Below are 20,963 nucleotides of genomic sequence, written 5' to 3'. Positions count from 1 at the left end.
CGTCACACTTTTCCCCCATCCCTAGCAAACACAGCTGATTACGCTAATTGCATTCTAAACTGAAGGTCCTGATTAGTTGATTATTGTAGTCAGGTGTGTTAGCTGGGGCTGGTGCAAAAGTGACAAATCAGGCCCCCGAGGACTGGATTTTCCCATCCCTGCTCTAGAGGCTGAGCAAGACCACTAGTTATTGGGCCCAGCAGCACAATAGCATACTGTGACACAAGCTGTGTTTGAATACCCATACTGTATACTACATACTTAATGAGAATATACTATTAGGTCATTTTAGTATACTGTAAACGAACGGTATCGTTTCAGTTGAGGGTACTAGCGCTTCGCCTGTCTACCGGAAGTTGATGCTGTTGCTATGCAACCTCTTGCTAGCCTGTTAGCATAACAAATGACTAGCTAAATATTTTACGATTTCGGGTGTGTTTGTAAATTCAATCTGGAGTGCCAGAGTGCTCTCTGGGCGTTCGTCAATCCAGAGGGTTGTCAGATTGACTGTTCGTAAATTCAGAGCGTTTTCGCTCTCGGAGTGGTCAGAGAGCACACTGGACGCTCTGGACAAGGAGTAGGGATTTTCCAAGCGTTCAACGGCAGTCAAGCACCCAAGCTAACTGGCTGACGTTGGCTAGCTACTTCCAGATTCAAATGAGAGAACAACCCACTCTGACCATTTTACTCACTCTAGCAGAGCTGTTTAGGCTGTTTTCATGTTATCCAGAGAGTTGGTGACTAACTGTGCTGCTGCCAACAATTTAATTACGCTTTTTTTTGCCAACATTTACTGACGCCGGCCATATTCAACAGGTGTTGAGCGTTCGCAAATTCATGAGTTATTCTACGCGCGACTGCTCTGAAATCGGAGTAGATATCCATTGAATCACACGACTATACTACTTAGCTCAGAATTATGTAAATAATCATGTCAGTAAATGTTGGGTAGTTAGTTAATATAATATCTGCTGTCTGGCAAGTTCGATGTATTAGTAGCCAGCTAACGTTAGGTAACTAGCTTTTTCAAACAGAAATTTGCATCCTGTAGCTCTAACTCCAAAAAGTTTTGGGACACTGTAAAGTCCATGGAGAACAAGAGCAGCACCTCCCAGCTGCCCACTGCACTGTGGCTAGGTGACATGGTCACCGCCGATAAATCCATGATAATCAAAAATTTCAATAAGCATTTCTCTACGGCTGGCCATGCTTTCCTCCTGGCTACCCCAACCCCGGCCAACAGCTCCACACCCCTCGCAGCTACTTGTCCGAGCCTCTCCAGCTTCTCCTTTACCCAAATCCAGATCGCAGATGTTCTGAAAGAGCTGCAAAACCTGGACCCGTACAAATCAGCTGGGCTAGACAATCTGGACCCTCTCTTTCTAAAATTATCCACCGCCATTGTTGCAACCCCTATTACCAGTCTGTTCAACCTCTCTTTCATTTCGTCCGAGATCCCTAAAGATTGGAAAGCTGCCGCGGTCATCCCCCTCTTCAAAGGGTGGGACACTCTAGACCCAAACTGTTACAGACTTATATCCATCCTGCCCTGTCTTTCTAAAGTCTTCGACAGCCAAGTTAATAAACAGATCACTGACCATTTTGAATCCCGCCGTACCTTCTCCGCTGTGCAATCCGGTTTCCGAGCTGGTCACGGGTGGACCTCAGCCACGATATCATAACCGCCATCGATAAAAGACAGTACTGTGCAGCCGTCTTCATCAACCTGGCCAAGGCTTTTGACTCTGTCAATCACCGTATTCCTATTGGCAGACTCAATAGCCTTGGTTTCTCAAATGACTCCCTCGCCTGGTTCACCAACTACTTCTCAGAAGAGTTCAGTGTGTCAAATCGGAGGGCCTGTTGTCCGGACCTTTGGCAGTCTCTATGGGGGTACCACAGGGTTCAATTCTCGGGCCGACTCTTTTCTCTGTATATATCAACGATGTCGCTCTTGCTGTGGGTGATTCCCTGATCCACCTCTACCCAGACTGTATACATCTAGCCCTTCTTTGAACACTGTGTTAACTAACCTCCAAACGAGCTTCAATGCCATACAACACTCCTTCCGTGGCCTCCAACTGTTCTTAATCGCTAGTAAAACCAAATGCATGCTTTTCAACCGTTCGCTGCCCGCACCCGTCCCGCCCGCCCGACCAGCATCACTACTCTGGACGGTTCTGACCTAGAATATGTGGACAACTACAAATACCTAGGTGTCTGGCTAGACTGTAAACTCTCCTTCCAGACTCATATCAAACATCTCCAATCCAAAATCAAATCTAGAATCGGCTTTCTATTTTGCAACAAAGCCTCCTTCACTCACGCCGCCAAACTTACCCTAGTAAAACTGACTATCCTACCGATCCTTGACTTCGGCGATGTCATCTACAAAATAGCTTCCGATACTCTACTCAGCAAATTGGATGCAGTCTATCATAGTGCCATCCGTTTTGTTACCAAAGTGCCTTATACCACCCACCACTGCGACCTGTATGCTGTAGTCTGCTGGCCCTTGTTACATATTCGTCGCCAGACCCACTGGCTCCAGGTAATCTACAAGTCTATGCTAGGTAAAGCTCCGCCTTATCTCAGCTTACTGGTCACGATAACAACACCCACCCGTAGCACGCGCTCCAGCAGGTATATCTCACTGGTCATCCCCAAAGCCAACACCTCTTTGGTCGCCTTTCCTTCCAGTTCTCTGCTGCCAATGACTGGAACGAATTGCAAAAATTGTTGAAGCTGGAGACTTACATTTCCCTCACTAACTTTAAACATCAGCTATCTGAGCAGCTAACCGATCGCTGCAGCTGTACATAGTCCATCTGTAAATATCCCACCCAATCTACCTACCTCATCCCCATATTGTTTTATTTACTTTGCTGCTCTTTTGCACACCAATATCACTACTTACACACCATCTGCTCATCTATCACTCCAGTCTTAATCTGCTAAATTGTGGATACTTTGCTACTATGGCCTATTTATTGCCATACCTCCTCATGCCATTTGCACACACTGTATATAGATTTTCTTTTTTTCTATTGTGTTATTGACTGTACGCTTGTTTAATCCATGTGTAACTCTGTGTTGTTGTTTCTGTCGCACTGCTTTGCTTTATCTTGGCCAGGTTGCAGTTGTAAATGAGAACTTGTTCTCAACTAGCCTACCTGGTTAAATAAAGGTGAAATGTAAAAAAGAAAAAAAAATTACTAGCTAACATACTGCTGTAATGCTATGCGGTTTGTAAGGATAGCGTAGCTAACAAATTGTCAGCCAATGTGTAAAAACTTATTTGAAAAGGCATTACTTTATTACTTTTTTAAACATTTGTCATAATTAGTTAAATTAAAGCAATGAATTTGTATCCACTCTCGTCGGACTTCAGCTGCATGTTTCCCGACATTTTTCTTTAAATCTGAAAGGTTAAAAAGCCACGCCCATTTTCAAAAGAATTGCATTATGGGCCCTAAAGGCATGGAAATAGTGTCCACTGCATGTATACTTCGTATTTTGGTGAATTTAGTACGTCATCTGGGAACTTTTGGCATACAACTATATCCATACTATGACCAATAAGCATACTATGTACTCAATTCAAGTCACAAATAGTGCAGTTAGTATGAGTATTCGAACACAGCTATGGATTACCTGCGCATGTGCATGGGTATGCTTCACTAAGCTACAACGTGATGGCAGCCAGACAAAAACAGCAGAGAAGTTTAGCCTCACTGTCTAGCTACATTTTTTTATTTTAATTTTAATATACAAATCTTGTTGCTCTTAGTTGTTGCAGAGGTCAGCCCGATACGGCTGTTTACTTCGGGAATTGCTGACTCTACCTTTTAACTGAATTGGTCAATCAGGTTAACATGAACTCTCCTAATTTGAAATGTAATTGTTTTGTTCCTCAACTGAATCAGCATAGCTTGATATCTCAAACATGCTTGTTAGCTTAGTTTGACAAGATGTTGGAACAGCCCCAGAGTCGTTATGCAATGTAAGTCCTGGCTTGTAAACCCCTGCAGGCTCAACTAAGGAGAACCATTATTACGACTATTGAGTTGCAAGCTGGAAGTTTAGGAAGTTATTCTCATGGGGGGCAGGTAGCCTAGTGGTTAGAGCGTTGGACTACTGACTGGAAGGTTGCAAGATCGAATCCCCAAGCTGACAAGGTCAAAATCTGTCTTTCTGCCCCTGAACAAGGCAGTTAACCCACTGTTCCTAGGCCATCATTGAAAATAAGAATTCGTTCTTAACTGACTTGCCTAGTTAAATAAAGGTTTAAAAAAAAAAAAAAAAAGTGTGTGTATATATATATATATATATATATATATATATATATATATATAGTTCTCTCTCTTTCTTGGCCTATGTGACGGCTTGTATTTATGACGACAATTTTAGGGAGGCCCTTCTCGTTGACTGTCATGAAGTCCAGACAGATTATTTCAGATGTAGTGTTGGCTATCAAAGTACTTTGAACTGACTGACTCCTGTATCCCAGTTAAAGCTCACATTCCATCCTTTATCATTGACCTTTCCACATTCCTCAGCCAGACCTGGAAGTCTGCATGGATTGGCCAAGGCAGCAAGGGCTTTGTTTGAACCCAGCTTCTGGATTGGTTAGTATCTGACATGTCAAGCCCCATTCACATTCACACTGTATTGTTAGGGTGTTTTCACATATAGAAAACTGTTCTTTGTATCTACACTACCCTTGCCTTTGAATGAGGACTCAACTCTTTTGACAGTTCACTTAACACATTTTGTGGTCTGAGTCATCTTTGCTTTCACATTGCTAGGTTTAGAAAGGAACCAAGTACTTTTTCCAACATTCACTCAATGCACTCTGGGTTTTAGAAAGTGCAGAACAAGCCATTCCATCAGAATGTATTATCGGACAGCTAGATATCTACTTATATTTTGGAATCTAATAGATTGCGTTTAGTTAAATGATGAGACATATTTGTAATCAGAAGATACTAATAATATATAAATGTTATTCGTAACAGAATAAATGTCAGAAGAATAACTGCAGATTAAATAATGCTGTAATTGAAAATGTAGGCTACTGCCCCTTTAATAGAGTGTTAGGGGTCAAAATCAAACGTTGTTTCTTGTATTATATTTTGTATTCCATGGTATAGATCAGCGTATCAGCACACAGAACACTTTAGTTTGAGGTTAAGATATACCATTGCTGAGATCTTATTTTCACACGAACAGAAAAGGTCAAAAAGGGTCAATGATAATCCCTGGAAAAAGGCAGCAAATCATCTGTCTGAATTCTTAATTTTAACACGTTTAGTCCAATATCTTATATAGGGGTCAAAATATTATGACATTTTCAGGGTTGATGTAGAACATAGGGATGGATGATTCATATAAAATATTTATGAAATTAATATGCAATATTATGTAAATTAGGCACTTAATATGCATTAACTTAAGCCCAATAATTTAAGGTAGGGTGGTCATATTAACACATTGTTATGCTTTATGCAAAACAACAGAGTTTAACAATTTGAAACAAGTTATGAAATTAGAAAACGTTTTATACTACTTTATGCAAATGAGATGTGTAATATGATAATTGCTTCATTGGAATTATAAAATACAGCATGTTAAACCCATTCATTTAAATTCAGGTGGTTATGTTAACATATATTGCTGTTTTATGCAGAACTGGGAGTCTACACTGAGGGGTAAAGTGTGCACACCAGGCGTGGTAACAGAGTAACTGGGATTACATGATCATGAACAAAAAGCAGGGTCACTATTTACCAATTAGTAACAGTTAGGCTGTATCATAGTTATATTGTCTTCAGTAGCCCAACTGATTAGGCCTAGAGTGGCCTATAATACTCCCAGCCAACCCTGTGTGTGTGTGTGTGTGTGTGCGCCCAGCATCCCCACCAGCACCGACAGACACGCAGCCCAGCACCGACAGACACGCAGCCCAGCACCGACAGACACACAGCCCTGCACCGACAGACACACAGCCCAGCACCAACAGACACTTCTCACCAAGTCTGTACTGCACTAGTCTAATAACATAGCTTACAGAGCCTTCAGAAAATATTCACACCCCTTATTCCACATTTTGTTGCAGCCTGAATTCAAAATGGATTAAAAAAAAATCCCTCATCCGTCTACACACAATACCCCAAAATGACAGTGAAAACATGTTTTTTTAGAAATGTTTGCAAATGTATTAAATGAAATAACTAATTTACATAAGTATTCACACCCTTAAAGTCAATGCATGTCAGAATCACCTTCGGCAGCGATTACAGCTTTGAGCCTTTATGGGTAAGTCTAAGAGCTTTGCACACCTGGATTGAACAATATTTGCACATTATTATTAAGAAAATTCTTCAAGCTGATTGATCATTGCTAGACACCCATTTGCAAGTGTTGCAATAGATTTTAAAGACGATTTTAAGACAAAACCAACTTGGCCACTCAGGAACATTGAATGTTGTCTTGGTAAGCAACTTGTGTATATTTGGCCAGTGTCTGTTGGAAAGCAGACTAAACCAGGTTTTCCTGTAGGATTTTGCTTGTGCTTAGACCTATTCAGTTTCTTTATCAAAAACTCCCTTGTCCTTGCCCATAACAAGCATACCCATAACATGATGCAGCCACCACCATTTGGCTGTCCCAGTGTTGAAAGTTCTTAGCATGGCAGATGCGTTACATTTGGGATCATGTTGCGTACATTTTAATAACTTACAGTATTGGGATTTTTAGACATTGGTTACAACTGCCATATTCATGTTTTCAAATGATTTATTATATATTTTCAGTGGTGGGAAAAGTACTCAATTGTCATACTTGAGTAAAAGATACCTTAATAGAAAATGATTCAAGTGAAAGTCACCCAGTAAAATACTACTTGAGCCAAAGTCTAAAAGTATTTGGTTTTAAATATACTTAAGTCAAAGGTAAATGTAATTGGTAAAATATACTTAAGTATCAAAAGTAAAAGTATAGATTGTTTCCTATTCCTTATATAACCAGATGGCACAATTCTCATGTTTTGATCTATTTATGGATAGCCAGGGGCACACTCCAACACTCAGACATAATTTACAAATTGAGCATTTGTGTTTAGTGAGTCCACAAGATTAGAGGCAATAGGGATGACCAGGGATGTTCTCTTGATAAGGGTGTGAATTGGACCATTTCCCTGTGCTGCTAGGCATTGAAAATGTAATGAGTACTTTTGGGTGTCAGGGAAAATGTAAAAAGTACATCATTTTCTTTAGGAATGTAGTGAGTAAAATGTGTCAAATATAAATAGTAATGTACAGATAATCAAACTAGTACTTCAAAGTATTTTTCCTTAAGTACTTTACACCACTGCATATTTTGACGACCAAATTGACATTTAGTGAAAAATGGATTTGTTTCCTGATACTTTTTGTAGAATTATCGCAGAGTGTCCATTGTGTGTTGCGTCACCTAACACCCTACCTTTAGGATAGAAAATCTATTCTAGCTCTTATGTTGTGATTCTCACCAAATATGTTGTCTTCTTACACTTCAAACCCCACAGTTGAATAAACAGATTATGAAGTTTTCTTAGCACATTTTGAACTATAAACTAAATTTTGGAATTTCTGTGCGTCCTTGGAAATCGCTATTCAATATCCCAAAAACAACACGTTTTTTCTGCAAACCATCTTCTCTCTTTTGTGGTACCAATGTGAGGGTTTATGGCAGGGGAAACAGCGTTGCAGTAGTCTAGTGGGTGGTGCATGTTGGCCTAAAAAAGGGAACCGGATCACACAATTCAAGCAAACCTAACTCAAATCAAATCTCTCAATGGTCTCAGTTCTGTTTGCTATTTTCAGTTCGGTTGGTCATTTTTGAGGGGTCTGGATTTCTTTGAGTGTTCACCCTACAAAAAAAATGGTCTTTAAGGTACCAAGTGAGAACATCCTTACACTCCTGGTGTTACTATGTTATAGTCAGGGGTTGGACCCAGTACGGGCACAGAACAGAAAACTGTAAAATAACGAAATTTTTTAGAGGAACAGAATCAGAGCCAAGAACGAAAAGTGATCTATAATGTTCCAGAACATAACCTTTATTTTAAATGGATAGAAGCCAGTTAATAAAGTTTTTTTACATTACGGAGAGAAAAAAATCAGTCCCACAAACGCAATAATATGTAAAGCCCTCACTCTGTCACTAGAAACGTATTCCAGTGTCTGCCTGCCAGCTAAAAATCTTTGTGTGTAAACTACCTGCTCCTCCCCCTCCGAAGCATACTGTAACCTACTGACGTTTCAGCGTGATTCAGAAATTAAGACAGATTTTTAATGAAGAATGGATTACATTTTTCAATGCTAGTTACGGATACTATAGTTATGTTTCACATTATATTTGTTAACTACAAAAAGGTATATCTTGTTTTTAATTCTGGTGGCTATTGCCCACACAAGCTTGTTAGCTAGCTAGCATTGGTCCAACGTTAAGTCAACTCTCGGAAGTTCAGAGATAATCAAAGTTGCTCCATAGAAGCCGCTCCTCCATAGGTATAATTCTGTGGGCCTAATTCAGATAGCTAATGCCATAAAATGCCAGCGCTTCAAGCCTAGCCTCCTCCACCCTCTCTCAACCTGCAAAATGTGTTACATCTTGCGCCCTATACTTTTCTAACCATCGCGCATGTAAACAATAGTGCTGAGCTATTAACCAACATTTAATTTTTTCATTATTTAAACAACTAATTGATTAACATTGGTTAATTTATTTGGGGTTACATTTAGTTTTTTTCTGTGAGCTTGATGTGTAGTTTATGTAGAGATACATTAGATGAAGCCTGAACTGTGCGATGTAGTAGGGAGTTGTAGTTTCCAACAGGCCAATATTCTACAGTTTAGTGCAGAATACTTGGTAATTAATTACAATGACCATAATCCATTGCGCACCCGCTTAAACTTGTCGGGTCTGTGTGGAGCAGACACCGAGAAGAGATAACGCACAAGATGGAGAGGAATCGAAGCAGTTGCTTCACGAGCCTGAAAATACCTGAGCCTGAAAAGTGATTGATGGTCGGTATTCAGCAGTCATAAAAGTAAATAAGGCATTCTTTTAAGAACTACTGACAGGGATTTTGTCAGAGAGTATAGGCAGCAGCTCTATATTGATAATAGTACTTGGAATGAAATAATAGTAATCAAGTAAAACAAATATTTTATTAAAGTACAGTGGAACGGAACGAAATAAATAGGGGTTCTGTTAAGAACGAAACGATTGGAAAATAATTTCTGTTCCAACCCCTATTTATAGCATACTGTATTCCTTTGCACATTAGCAGCAACTCATTATGATGGAAGTCAAAGGGGATCATTACAAATCTCCTTGGTGACATTTGCTTCATCAGCATTATTTGATTACGTTTGCTTACACTATGAACATTTTTGATTGAGGAGGCTACTAAGCATGTTTTTGTTCCCTGAGAGGCATTTCTCTTCACTGTTTGCTTGTGTTCATCCGTTTACAATCCTGTTCAAATTAGCAGTCACTGGGTATTTCACAAGATGCCATTTAAAGCCTTCATAAGACAGTGCTATAATAAATAAGCGAGTACTGTACATTAGTATTTACCAGTAGTTGAACATTCCAGTTTCCCACTACTGTGGCAAAGTGAGTCAAGCTTTCAGTTTGGTCGTGTCATAATAGATTACATAATAATATCGAGAATGATTTGTCTTGCTTTTCAACCACAATGAATAGTTCGAAGTTATGATCATTGAACAGACACACCACAGCTAAAGGCAGTGGGCGTTCCTGGATTTGAAAGAGTCTGACGTGATTATTTTTTCCCCCTTTTCCAGGTGACGTCATGATACTGGCCCGCATTTGTGAAACCATCGGAATGCGACAAAATTGATCTTCTAAGAGATTTACAGTTCTGTTTCGGATTAAGTTATTTATAACTCGTTCTGTCATAAATGTGCCTTTGGGTAAATACGGCGTGTGCACTAAACGCAGCTCTTTATCGATTTGAAACGCTGCGGAAATAACTTCTTGATCTCACGTTGGGGAGTCTTCTAACAGAGCGAGGCTGCCTGGATAATTTGTTCCTCGTTTGTTCTCATGCGTGACTGTGAAATGATATCAATTGGATTGTATCGCGTTGGATAGACATTCTGGTGAGTAGATCGTAACCAACGTGTTGCTTTACTGTGGTTATTCATTGTTTTCATACTTATTCCTACGTCAAAAAAGCGAATAGAAGCTAACCTAAAATGCTTCTCGACCGTGAGAAGTTTAATCTCCGCTGAAAAATGTATCTTTACTTCTGAGGTCTAAACACATTCATAAGATTAGCCAGAACGTTATTGAAACAACTTATTATAGCGGTCAAATCCAACAAATTCGCTATTTACATACATTATTTTAGTAATAAACGCAATTATTTCCCACTACACATTTCGCTACACAATCTTTACCACCAGCATGTGGTATTCCATGCGTAACATCTGGTATCTATTCACTCCTCCCACTAGACGTGTGCTTCGTAAACCTACTGACGTCTGTTATTTTTAAATTAATATAGTTTTATTTTGCTAAACAATTATGAAACACTACTTCTCCAGTGTTTCTTCACATGTAAACAACTGTCAAAGTCATCCGAAACAACGGGATTGCACTCAGGAAATTGGGGGAGGTAGGCTACACCCTGAAGTAACAATATTTTTCAGACTAGCTTTCATCTCTTTGGTAGTTTGTTTGCAAGCTATAGCCTAACGTACATGTTTGATGAGTGCTTTTTTCCCGAAAGTAATGAAAACAATGGTGTAGTAGTAGTAATTTAGTTGGATCTGACACTGTCAGTATAGTCACACAAGCACGTATGTTACATACAGTATGGGAAGCTGGTATTCTTATCTTAATTCCTACATTTACTGTAATTGCTCACAGACCTACTCCTCGTTTGTTTTACAGCAAATTGCAGCCCAACACCAGGCTTGGTAAACAACAGATAGACAAGACTGAGAAATAATCTGGCTGTAATTGGGGGTCGGTTCCAAGGTCACACTGTGTTTGCACTGCACTTTGTAAATCTGCGAATCTCAGAGGTAGAATTCAGTTAGTTTGCACTTCTGACTCAACACTGGGCAGTAACCTCAAATGAAAGATGGCAACAGTAGAGCACGCCCACAAACATCTAGACTAGGCTACATCCTGATAAGCTGACAGAATTATTGATGCTACAGGCAGAGTGATGCAGGGCAAGGTGAGACAATTCCCTGAAGATGTGTGACCTCATCACCTCTGAACCCAGGTGCAACTCGGCTGCATAGTGTCCGAGATGACACAGCCTACTGTTTTGCATTCAGGAGAGAGTGCAACACACTGCACATTGCAGAGAGAAATGCAATGAATATAGTTGGCATGACATGATTCATGTCAAAGGCATGTGTGTGTTGTACTATACAATATAGGCATATTCCTGTATGAACACAAGGTTTTGCAATGTTGAACAATGGTGAGACCATTAAGCCAGGTGTGTACTCTTAGACTCTGACATAAACATGTGCTTTTGTGATTAGCTATGTCTTTCTCAAACAGTTTCATACAATCTCTTAAGTCTCCCCTGGAAATGAGTCATCACCTGAATCTATCTTTGGTTTTGAAATGTGTTTACATGTCCTTTAACCTCCCAAGTGTTGTAGTCCAAAAATTGTATGTGTGGTATGCCTACATAGGAAAGAGGAAAACCATTTTGAGTTGGCAGAATAAGGCAGTTGACGAGTAGATGTGCCGTTGTCCGGGTCTGTGTGGTGACAGTGGAGTCTGAATGATGAGGCGTTTTCCTGTTAATGGCCGCTGCGTCCGCTGCTTCAAAGAGTTCAAATTGGGTGTTTTTGCTTTGCTACATTACAGACTTGACACACATGGCTGTGCCTAGAGTCTGGTGGAACACCCCTTGTGCTTGGACAAGTAGCTCTCTGGCCATGACCCATCTGGGTCTACACTGCCACAGAACTGTCTTTCTTGCTGCTCACCGGTACATAATAGTATGCTAATGTATTGTGAGGGACTCCATAACCGGGAGAGCGTGTTTTGAACTTTACGTTTTTTGTTCACTTTGTGGGCGGTAGCAGCTCTACTCTACATACACAGAGGGAAATTATTCATGAATGGTAGTGATATATAAGCTAGGCTTTATGACTGCTTTACTGACAGACAGGGAGAAGAAAATGGAGATAATACATTTGAAAATGTGCCCATCCTTTGTTTTTCTCTGGGCCTCTTATTTCCTGTCCTGTATCTAGTCTGAGTGCATGGACACCTGTCTCTTGCTCCCCCTGCTACCTTCTCCGTAGGGGGAAGTGTAGAACACGGAAGAGTGATTTTGTCTGTCCTAGGGCCTTCTGGGGGAGGTGCTACTACACCTGCTGCTGTGACTCTCAGCTGGGCCTCACCTGTTCAAACTTGTCTCACCAGTGCACTGCCTGCAGACTGCTGCCTGAGCTCCACCACGTGGTCTGTGCTGCTCTCCACTTTCATTCAGTCACTTATCCTGGGGGAAGGCACCGTTTTATTGCTGTTTTCGTCATCTCTAATGTAGTTTCTGATGGTATTTGGCCTTCTGGCATTGAATAATCCTTTTTCCTTGGCTGTGTTAAAATATTTCCCCCATCGTTGCTTGGCTCCACTAAGACAGAGTTTCAGAGGAGCAACCGAATACTTCAGCAAACCACTTTACAAGCCTGTCAGCAAGATTCAGTCGTGTGGGGCTCTGTGGTTGCTGCTCAGTATGTTTCCCATTCAATCTGTTTTTGTAAACCGATAACTCATCTAGCAGTTTTTGTAAACAACTAAATGATCTAGCAGTACTGTCAGTAGCCACTGCCTTATTTGATATAGTCATCATGCTGACTTGTGGGTTCAACTCTGACCAGCAGTAGTGGCTTTTAAATATTTAATGGAAGGCCCATGTTGACCTCATCTGTGGCCCTTTTTGTACAGGTTAGTGCAGATGGGTGGATGATCCCATTGCACTTCAAACATTCGCTGAGTCAGTTCTGCTTTATGGGCCAGTCAGGTGGTATTCCTCAGCCCCTCGCCAAGCACCCCTTCCCTGCAGCTTGGGTGGATCTAGGACTGTGGTCAGGAACAGGCACCATATTGCAGGCAGGCAGCCCAGCATTTGGATTCAGGGAGAGCCTCCTCTCTGATATCTAAAGCAAGAGAAGGAATCCGGAATGTAAAATGTGTGTGTGTGTGTGTGTTTGAGTATAGAGAAATACGCTAGAGGGAAAATGTGCTAGGAAAGGGGAAGTCATTTTTCTCTACAGCTGGGGTCCTTGGTCTCACCTCAGAGTAATACTTACCTGACTAATACATTTCTTGTCTCTGAAGAAAATTGCTGCAACTTGTAAAAGCTATTTGTCTTTATGGGAGGTCTCCCTACAAATTATTTTATCATTTTCTAATGTCAACTTGTGTAGGTTACGTACACGGTCGTGTACTCTGATTGGCAAATGCACAGAGAGATAAACAAAGGACATTCACTCGGTGTGATTGTGTCAGTCTACATTAAATGGTTTTAAGAGATGCTCTTTAGTAGAGGTCGACCGATTTTATGATTTTTCAACACCGATACCAATTATTGGAGGACAAAAAAAGCCGATACCGATTAATCGACCGATTTTAATTTATTGAAAAAATTGTAAAATGTTTTTTTTTTAACACTTTATTTATTTATTAAAAAACACTTTTTAATATATATATATGTGTAATAAGGACAATTACAACAATACTGAATGAACAATGAACACTTATTTTAACTTAACATAATACATCAATAAAATTCATTTAGTCTCAAATAAATAATGAAACATGTTAAATTTGGTTTAAATAATGCAAAAACAAAGTGTTGGAGAAGAAATTGTGCCATGTAAAAAAGATAACGTTTAAGTTCCTTGCTCAGAACATGAGAACATATGAAAGCTTGTGGTTCCTTTTAACATGAGTCTTCAATATTCCCAGGTAAGAAGTTTTAGTTTGTAGTTATTAAAGGACTATTTCTCTCTATACCATTTGTATTTCATATACCTTTGACTATTGGATGTTCTAATAGGTACTTTAGTATTGCCCGCCTAATCACTGGAGTTGATAGACTTGAAGTCATAAACAGCGCAATGCTTGAAGCATTGCGAAGAGCTGCTGGCAAACGCAGGAAAGTGCTGTTTGAATGAATGCTTACGAGCCTGCTGCTGCCTACCACCGCTCAGTCAGACTGCTCTATCAAATCATAGACTTAATTATAATATAATAACACACAGAAATACGAGCCGTAGGTCATTAATGTGGTCAAATCCGTAAACTATCATTTCGAAAACAAAACATTTATTATTTCAGTGAAATACGGAACCGTTCCGTATTTTATCTAATGGGTGGCAGTCTAAATATTTCTGTTACATTGCACAACCTTCAATGTTATGTCATTTTCTGTAAAATTCAGGCGGCCCAAACTGTTGCATATACCCTGACTCTGCGTGCAATGAACGCAAGATAAGTGACTCAATTTCCCTAGTTAATATTGCCTCCTAACATGAATTTATTTTAACTAAATATGCAGGTTTAAAATATAGGTTTGGGGGGGCGGAGCTAGCATGTTGGAGTGAACGGCTGCGTGTGAGAGGCTCCTGCAACTTTTTTGCGAAATAATCTAACTTACCCTACTTTATGATACTTTTTACAACAAACGTTTCTTTCTAATACAACATCGTTACTTTCTGTGTAAAAATGCCGAGTAATAAGCGACCAAAGGACAATAAATCCACATCGGAGGCCTACTCCACACCAAACAACGAGACAGACATGGCGGAAGGCACAGGCAACAACGTGACACTTAAAGAACTTACCCAGGCTTTGGGAGAACTACGTGTTGCTTTAGCTGAGGATCTTAAGGCTACTATTGCTGAACTGGACACCAAAATCGAGGGCACCATTCGAGCGGTCGCTTCGCAGGGCCAGAGTATTGTGGACCTTGAGAGGGCTTCTGAATTCAGCGCTGGTAGGATCGACGAGTTAGAGAAGCTGTGCTCGTCACTACAGGGTACTGTGCAGAGGCTTTCTGTGAAAGTGGTCGACCTGGAGGGCCGTTCCAGACGTAATAACCTTCGCGTTGTTGGTCTGGCAGAGGGGGTAGAGGCGGGCTCTCGCCCCACCGACTTCTTCGCCAAGCTATTGAAGGATGCAATGGGATCGGACGTTTTGGGTTCGGACCCCCAGTTGGACCGTGCACATCGCGCCCCTGTCCCAGTGCCTGGACCGGGTCAACGCCCTCGCCCAGTAATCATCTGTTGTCACAGTTTCAAGACCAAGGATCTTATCCTGCGCGAGGCCCGAATGAGGGGCAACCTGTTACATAAAGGGCACCCCTTCCGTGTCTATGATGATTATGCGCCCGATGTGGCAAAGGACCGTGGCGGCTACAGAGATGTCATGGCCAAACTCTACAAACTCCATCTTCGCCCAGCCTTGCTCTTCCCTGCAAGACTAAGAATTACCCCGCCCTCTGGTGAGAAGATGTGGCTTTCCTCGGTTTTGGACGCAGAGAAGTTTATCCGGGAACATACGCCAATCCCCCGTACAGGTTAGAGTGCCTTGTCATTGTGTGTTAGGGTCTGCTCATGGAATCGAATCCATACTAAACCATAACGGGTGAAACCGTATTGAACGGTCTCAACAAGGGCTACCGAACATGCAAGATGCTGTGGAGGGCGGTCTTGGCTCTCAATTAAAGTCACTTTCATTCTGGCTGTGTTCAGAGCGATGCCTATTTAGGATGCCTTCCAGGTTTGATCATTGTCACTTTCGGATGAATATACTTATTACCCCCATTTTTTTTTGTTTCGTTATTTATTTTTTAATTCTTACATTTATTGTTATTACAATACCATTTATTTAAAGCTTGCAGGGGACTGGGGGTGATGGTGGGGCAGACACAGACACCTGGATAGCAGGTGGATGTTTTGTGCCGTTCTGCCTTTGATATAGCCGAGGGCCGCTCTCCCGATTAGATCCCTACCAGCCCTCTGTAGTGTCTAGGTAGGTGTGCGTACATATAATTATTATTTGTACTTTATAATTATTTTCTCTTAGCATGTTACTATTATGTATGTGTATATTTTAAATTAGTGTAGATTATTACTCTGGGGCATGAATGTTTATGTATGTATGGGTATGTATGTGTATATGCGCATATGTAGATATGTATGGGTGTGTGTGTGTATATGTATATTTTTAAATATATACCTTTATATGTATTTTTTGGGGATGTGTGTGTATGTGTTTGTATGTGTGTATGTGTATGTATGTATATATATGTGTGTATATGTATGTATGTATGTATATGTATATATATATATATATGTATATGGGTAAGTATGTGTGTGTATGTATACATGTGTATATATATAACCTTTTTATTTATTTATTTTCTGACTGGGGGATACGTTTAATTTAGAAAAATTCTTGTTTCCGATCTAACCCACAATATGTAAAGGTACGGCTGTCTAAGTTGGTTGCTGTGGGTTCATGTTTAGACCGGCAGTGCTTAGCAAAATAATCTTGTGATGCTATATCTTGCTTATCTCAGGGATAGATAGACCCAAGATGACGCTTAAGTGCGCAATATGTTTAGGTTGAAACTTATTCTCTTTAGGTTTATTAGATGCTAATTGGACACTTTATTCGCGGGAGCCTCCTCAGTTCATATGTTAGTAGAAGTTCTAGGATAGTGAGAGGTGAACGTACAGTTGGGATTTTATTTTTGTTTCACCTCTTGTTCGAGGTCGCGCCGTGCTTTTTTGGCATCGGCCAGACAATGTGTTTATTATTTTTATTTTATTTTCTCTCCTATTTGTGTATGCCTGTTAAAGGTGGGTTGGGCGGGGGGGTAAATAGTGGGGAAAGTAGGGGAACAGGGTGGGAAGTAAAGGGGCTTGCAGGGGGGGAGGGGCTGGTTGGATACTGCTCGGGTGTAGCTGCTACATATGCTGATCGTGATGGTTTGGTGCGCTTTCTTACCTTTTTATTGAGTTACAAGTTATGCAGGCCACCATAGGAACTACAAATGAGAGGGGGGCGGGGCTCACATTCACTTCCTGGAATGTCAGGGGCTTAAACGAACCAATTAAGAGAGGCAAGGTCCTAGCCCACTTGAAAGCACTCTCGTCTGATATTATATTTTTGCAAGAAACCCATCTGAAAAATAATGCTCACAGCAGACTTAAATGTAGGTGGGTGGGGCAAGTGTATCACTCTAACTTCTCTGCCAAAACGAGAGGCACAGCGATTCTGGTACGGAAAGGAATTCCCTTTCTACATAAAACCACTATTGTGGATAAAGAGGGTCGTTATGTGATCGTAATAGGAGAGATCCACTCTACTTCTGTAACTCTACTAAATATCTATGGGCCAAACATTGATAACCCCTCTTTTTTCAAAAGAGTCCTTGCCCTGATTCCAGATATCTCCCATACTAACCTGATCATTGGAGGGGACCTTAACTGCGTGCTAGACCAATATTTGGACAGATCCTCTACCCGGCGAACCCCCACCTCCTATTCAAGTGAATTCTTGAATACCTACATAAAGAATTCTAACTTATTTGATATATGGAGGATCACTAACCCTACGGGCAGGGAATACTCCTTTCACTCTCATGTTCACAATGTTTATACTCGAATTGACTACTTTTTGGTTGATGCTAAACTACTCCCCTATACCTGTAATGTGAAGTATCATGATATTATAATCTCGGACCACAGTCCACTCACCTTCTCCCTGAGATTGGGTGACATGGTACCAAACGAGAAGGTCTGGAGGTTAAATCCTCAGCTCCTCACAGAACCAACATTCTGTGAACATCTTAAAGACCAAATAACATTTTTCTTTGATACCAACGACAACACAGAGACTTCCCCAGCATTACTGTGGGAAACACTTAAGGCTTATTTGAGAGGCTGTATCATCTCCTATCAGACTGCCAGGAGTAGGCAAAACAAGGGAAAATTGGTAGAACTGGAGGGACAAATTCACTTACTGGATAGGGAGAATGCTAGACATCCATCTATGGAGAAACATAAAAAAATTACCTCTTTAAAATTTGAATATAATCAGACTCTCTCAGCTAAAATTGCTAAATCTTTTCTCTACGCCAAGCAAAAATATTTTGAGTTTGGTGACAAACCACACAAATTACTCGCCAGACAACTTCGAAAAATTGTGAGTGACCGAATGATTCACAAAGTTAAGTGCATCTGGGGAATTACTCTCTTCCCCCAAAGACATCAATGACAGATTCCGTCAGTTTTATGAGACTCTATATACATCTAAAGCCGATTCTAACCCCTTAATTATGCAAAACTTTTTGGATGACTGTAATCTTCCTGCCCTGAACCAGGAAGATTCTAACTTCCTGAATAAGGAAATATCTCTTGAAGAAATTCGAGAAACAATCAAAACTCTAAAGAGTGGCAAGACCCCGGGCCCAGATGGATACCCTGGTGAATTCTATAAAACATTCAGCAACATGCTCTCTCCCTACCTGCACAAAATGTTGGTTCAGTCCAGAGAGGATGGAGCTCTCCCATCTACTATGGATGAAGCATTCATTACAGTTATACATAAGAAGGGTAAAGATCCGGAAGAGGTAGGGTCATACAGACCAATATCCCTCCTCAATACAGACCAAAAGATTTTAGCAAAAACCCTGGCTAACAGGCTTAGCACTTTAATTGGCAAACTGGTCCATTCGGACCAGACCGGCTTTATCCCGAACAGAAACTCATTCTTCAATCTCAGGCGCCTCTTCAACATTATGTATTCTCAGAGGTTACCAAACATGGACCTTGCCGTTATATCTCTTGACGCCGAGAAGGCTTTTGACCAAGTTGAGTGGTCCTATCTATTCAAAGTCCTACATAAATTTAATATTGGAGATGGGTTCATAAATTGGATCCAGCTTTTATATAGGAACCCCTGTGCGAGAATACTCACTAACCAATCATTGTCGCCCCGATTTAACCTCTACAGAGGGACAAGGCAGGGTTGTGCGCTGTCGCCGATGCTCTTCGCCCTAATCATTGAACCTCTCGCTCAGACGATTAGATCTGATGCAGCAATACACGGCTATAATACTAAAGATACTCTAAATAAGATTTCCCTATACGCAGATGACATTCTCCTCTATGTAACAGAACCCCAAGCTAGTATTCCAGCTATTCTTGATGTGATTAATTTGTTTGGTACCTTCTCGGGATACAGAATAAATTGGAACAAGAGTGAATTAATGCCCATACGGTTACAAAACACCTCCTGGCTAGAACATCTTCCACTTAGGTAAATTTTTCTGAAGATAACTTATCTAGGAATTGTAGTTACCAAACAATATTCCTTACTATTTAAAGAGAATTTCCCCTCGCTGATGCAAAAACTAAAAACAAACATACAATTTTGGAGAACTCTCCCAATTTCTCTGCTCGGAAGAATTAATGCCATTAAAATGGTCTTCCTCCCACAACTGCTCTACCTATACCAGAACATCCCAGTATTCATACCTAAATCCTTTCATAAACAACTGGACTCAATTATCAATCCTTTCATCTGGGATTATAAAACACACAGGATAGGTAAAAAACACCTCTGCAAATCCAAGATGGAAGGAGGACTGTCTCTCCCAAATTTTATATTTTATTATTGGGCCGCTAACCTCCGTGCGGTTACGTTTTTGCTGGATGACGCACGTCCGTCACCCACCTGGCTTAGTATGGAGCGTGAGGAGTGTCACCCCTTCTCTATTGGTGCTGTGATTTTGTCGCCTGTCAATCTGGAGAGGTCACTTTATCGTAACAATCCTATTATACATAGCACAGTCCGAATCTGGAAGCAAATTAAAACCCACTTTGAGCTTAGACCAATGTCATTCATGCTCCCTGTTGCCAGGAACCCCTCCTTTGCCCCCTCCAACCTTGATAACACCTTTGAGCAATGGGGAGAGTTGGGGATAAGTACCATAGGGGATTTATATATAGAAGGGACCTTTGCTTCCTTTGAGTTGCTGAGGGAAACTTATAATCTTCCCAGAAATAACTTTTTCAGATACCTACAAATCAGAAACTATGTTAGGAAACACCTCCCAACATTTGGGAACGCTAAGCCTTCCATGTTTGACGGATGCATAAAAACATCCCCCTCCTCAGACAAACTGATATCTCGTTTATATGACTCTTTTCAATCGGTTAGCACACCCTCTACAGAGGCCATTAAGGCAAAATGGGAGGAAGAACTAGGGACTGACATTTCGATGGCAGACTGGGAAGATAGCTTGGAGTATATCCACACCTGCTCCATTAACTCCAGACATCGGCTCATACAATTCAAGGTATTACACAGATTACACTATTCCAAAACCAAACTGCATAGGATATTTCCTGATACATCCCCTATGTGTGATAAATGTCAGGCTGCACAGGGTACACTTCTCCACTGCTTTGCCCTATGCTCTAGCTTGCATGGTTACTGGTGTGGAATTTTTAGGATCCTCTCTGAAGTTCTAGAGACTTCAATTGACCCAGACCCGCTTCTGATAATCCTGGGAGTGTCTGATTCCCTAATCGGACTAACCAACCCCCAAAAACAACTCATCTCTTACAGTCTCATTTCGGCAAAAAAACTAATCTTATTGTTCTGGAAAAAGAAGGAAGCGCCCACTACCAAATTATGGCTCAGCGAATTGGCAAACACTGTACACTTAGAAAGGATTAGATATATTCTGAACAATAAATTATTAACATTTGATCAGATCTGGCAGCCTTTCCTCTCTTACTTGGACCATTCGGCGCTGTGAATTTGTACTTTTTAACGCACTCTCCATTGTAATATTTTAATCCACCTCTGGGCAGCACGTGCTGGCA

General features: G+C 40.8%; 1 protein-coding gene across 2 annotated transcripts in view; it reads left to right on the top strand.

The window, feature by feature from the left end:
- The window catches only part of LOC129822044 (serine/threonine-protein kinase PAK 4-like), a 40,487-nt gene that overhangs the window by 7,458 nt on the left and 12,066 nt on the right, over positions 1–20,963 (top strand). The window contains exon 1 of one of the 2 annotated variants that reach the window (XM_055879905.1): positions 9,845–10,175. The exons of the other annotated variant lie outside the window; for it this stretch is intronic. The gene's annotated coding sequence lies outside the window, so the exon portion shown is untranslated. Of the gene's footprint in view, positions 1–9,844; positions 10,176–20,963 lie in introns of those variants that run through there. 2 annotated transcript variants of the gene reach the window in all.

This window comes from Salvelinus fontinalis, chromosome 24 (assembly GCF_029448725.1).
Source record: "Salvelinus fontinalis isolate EN_2023a chromosome 24, ASM2944872v1, whole genome shotgun sequence".
Lineage (NCBI taxonomy): Eukaryota > Metazoa > Chordata > Actinopteri > Salmoniformes > Salmonidae > Salvelinus > Salvelinus fontinalis.
Note: the sequence above shows the minus strand (reverse complement) of the source record. Positions and strands in the feature narration are given on the sequence as shown.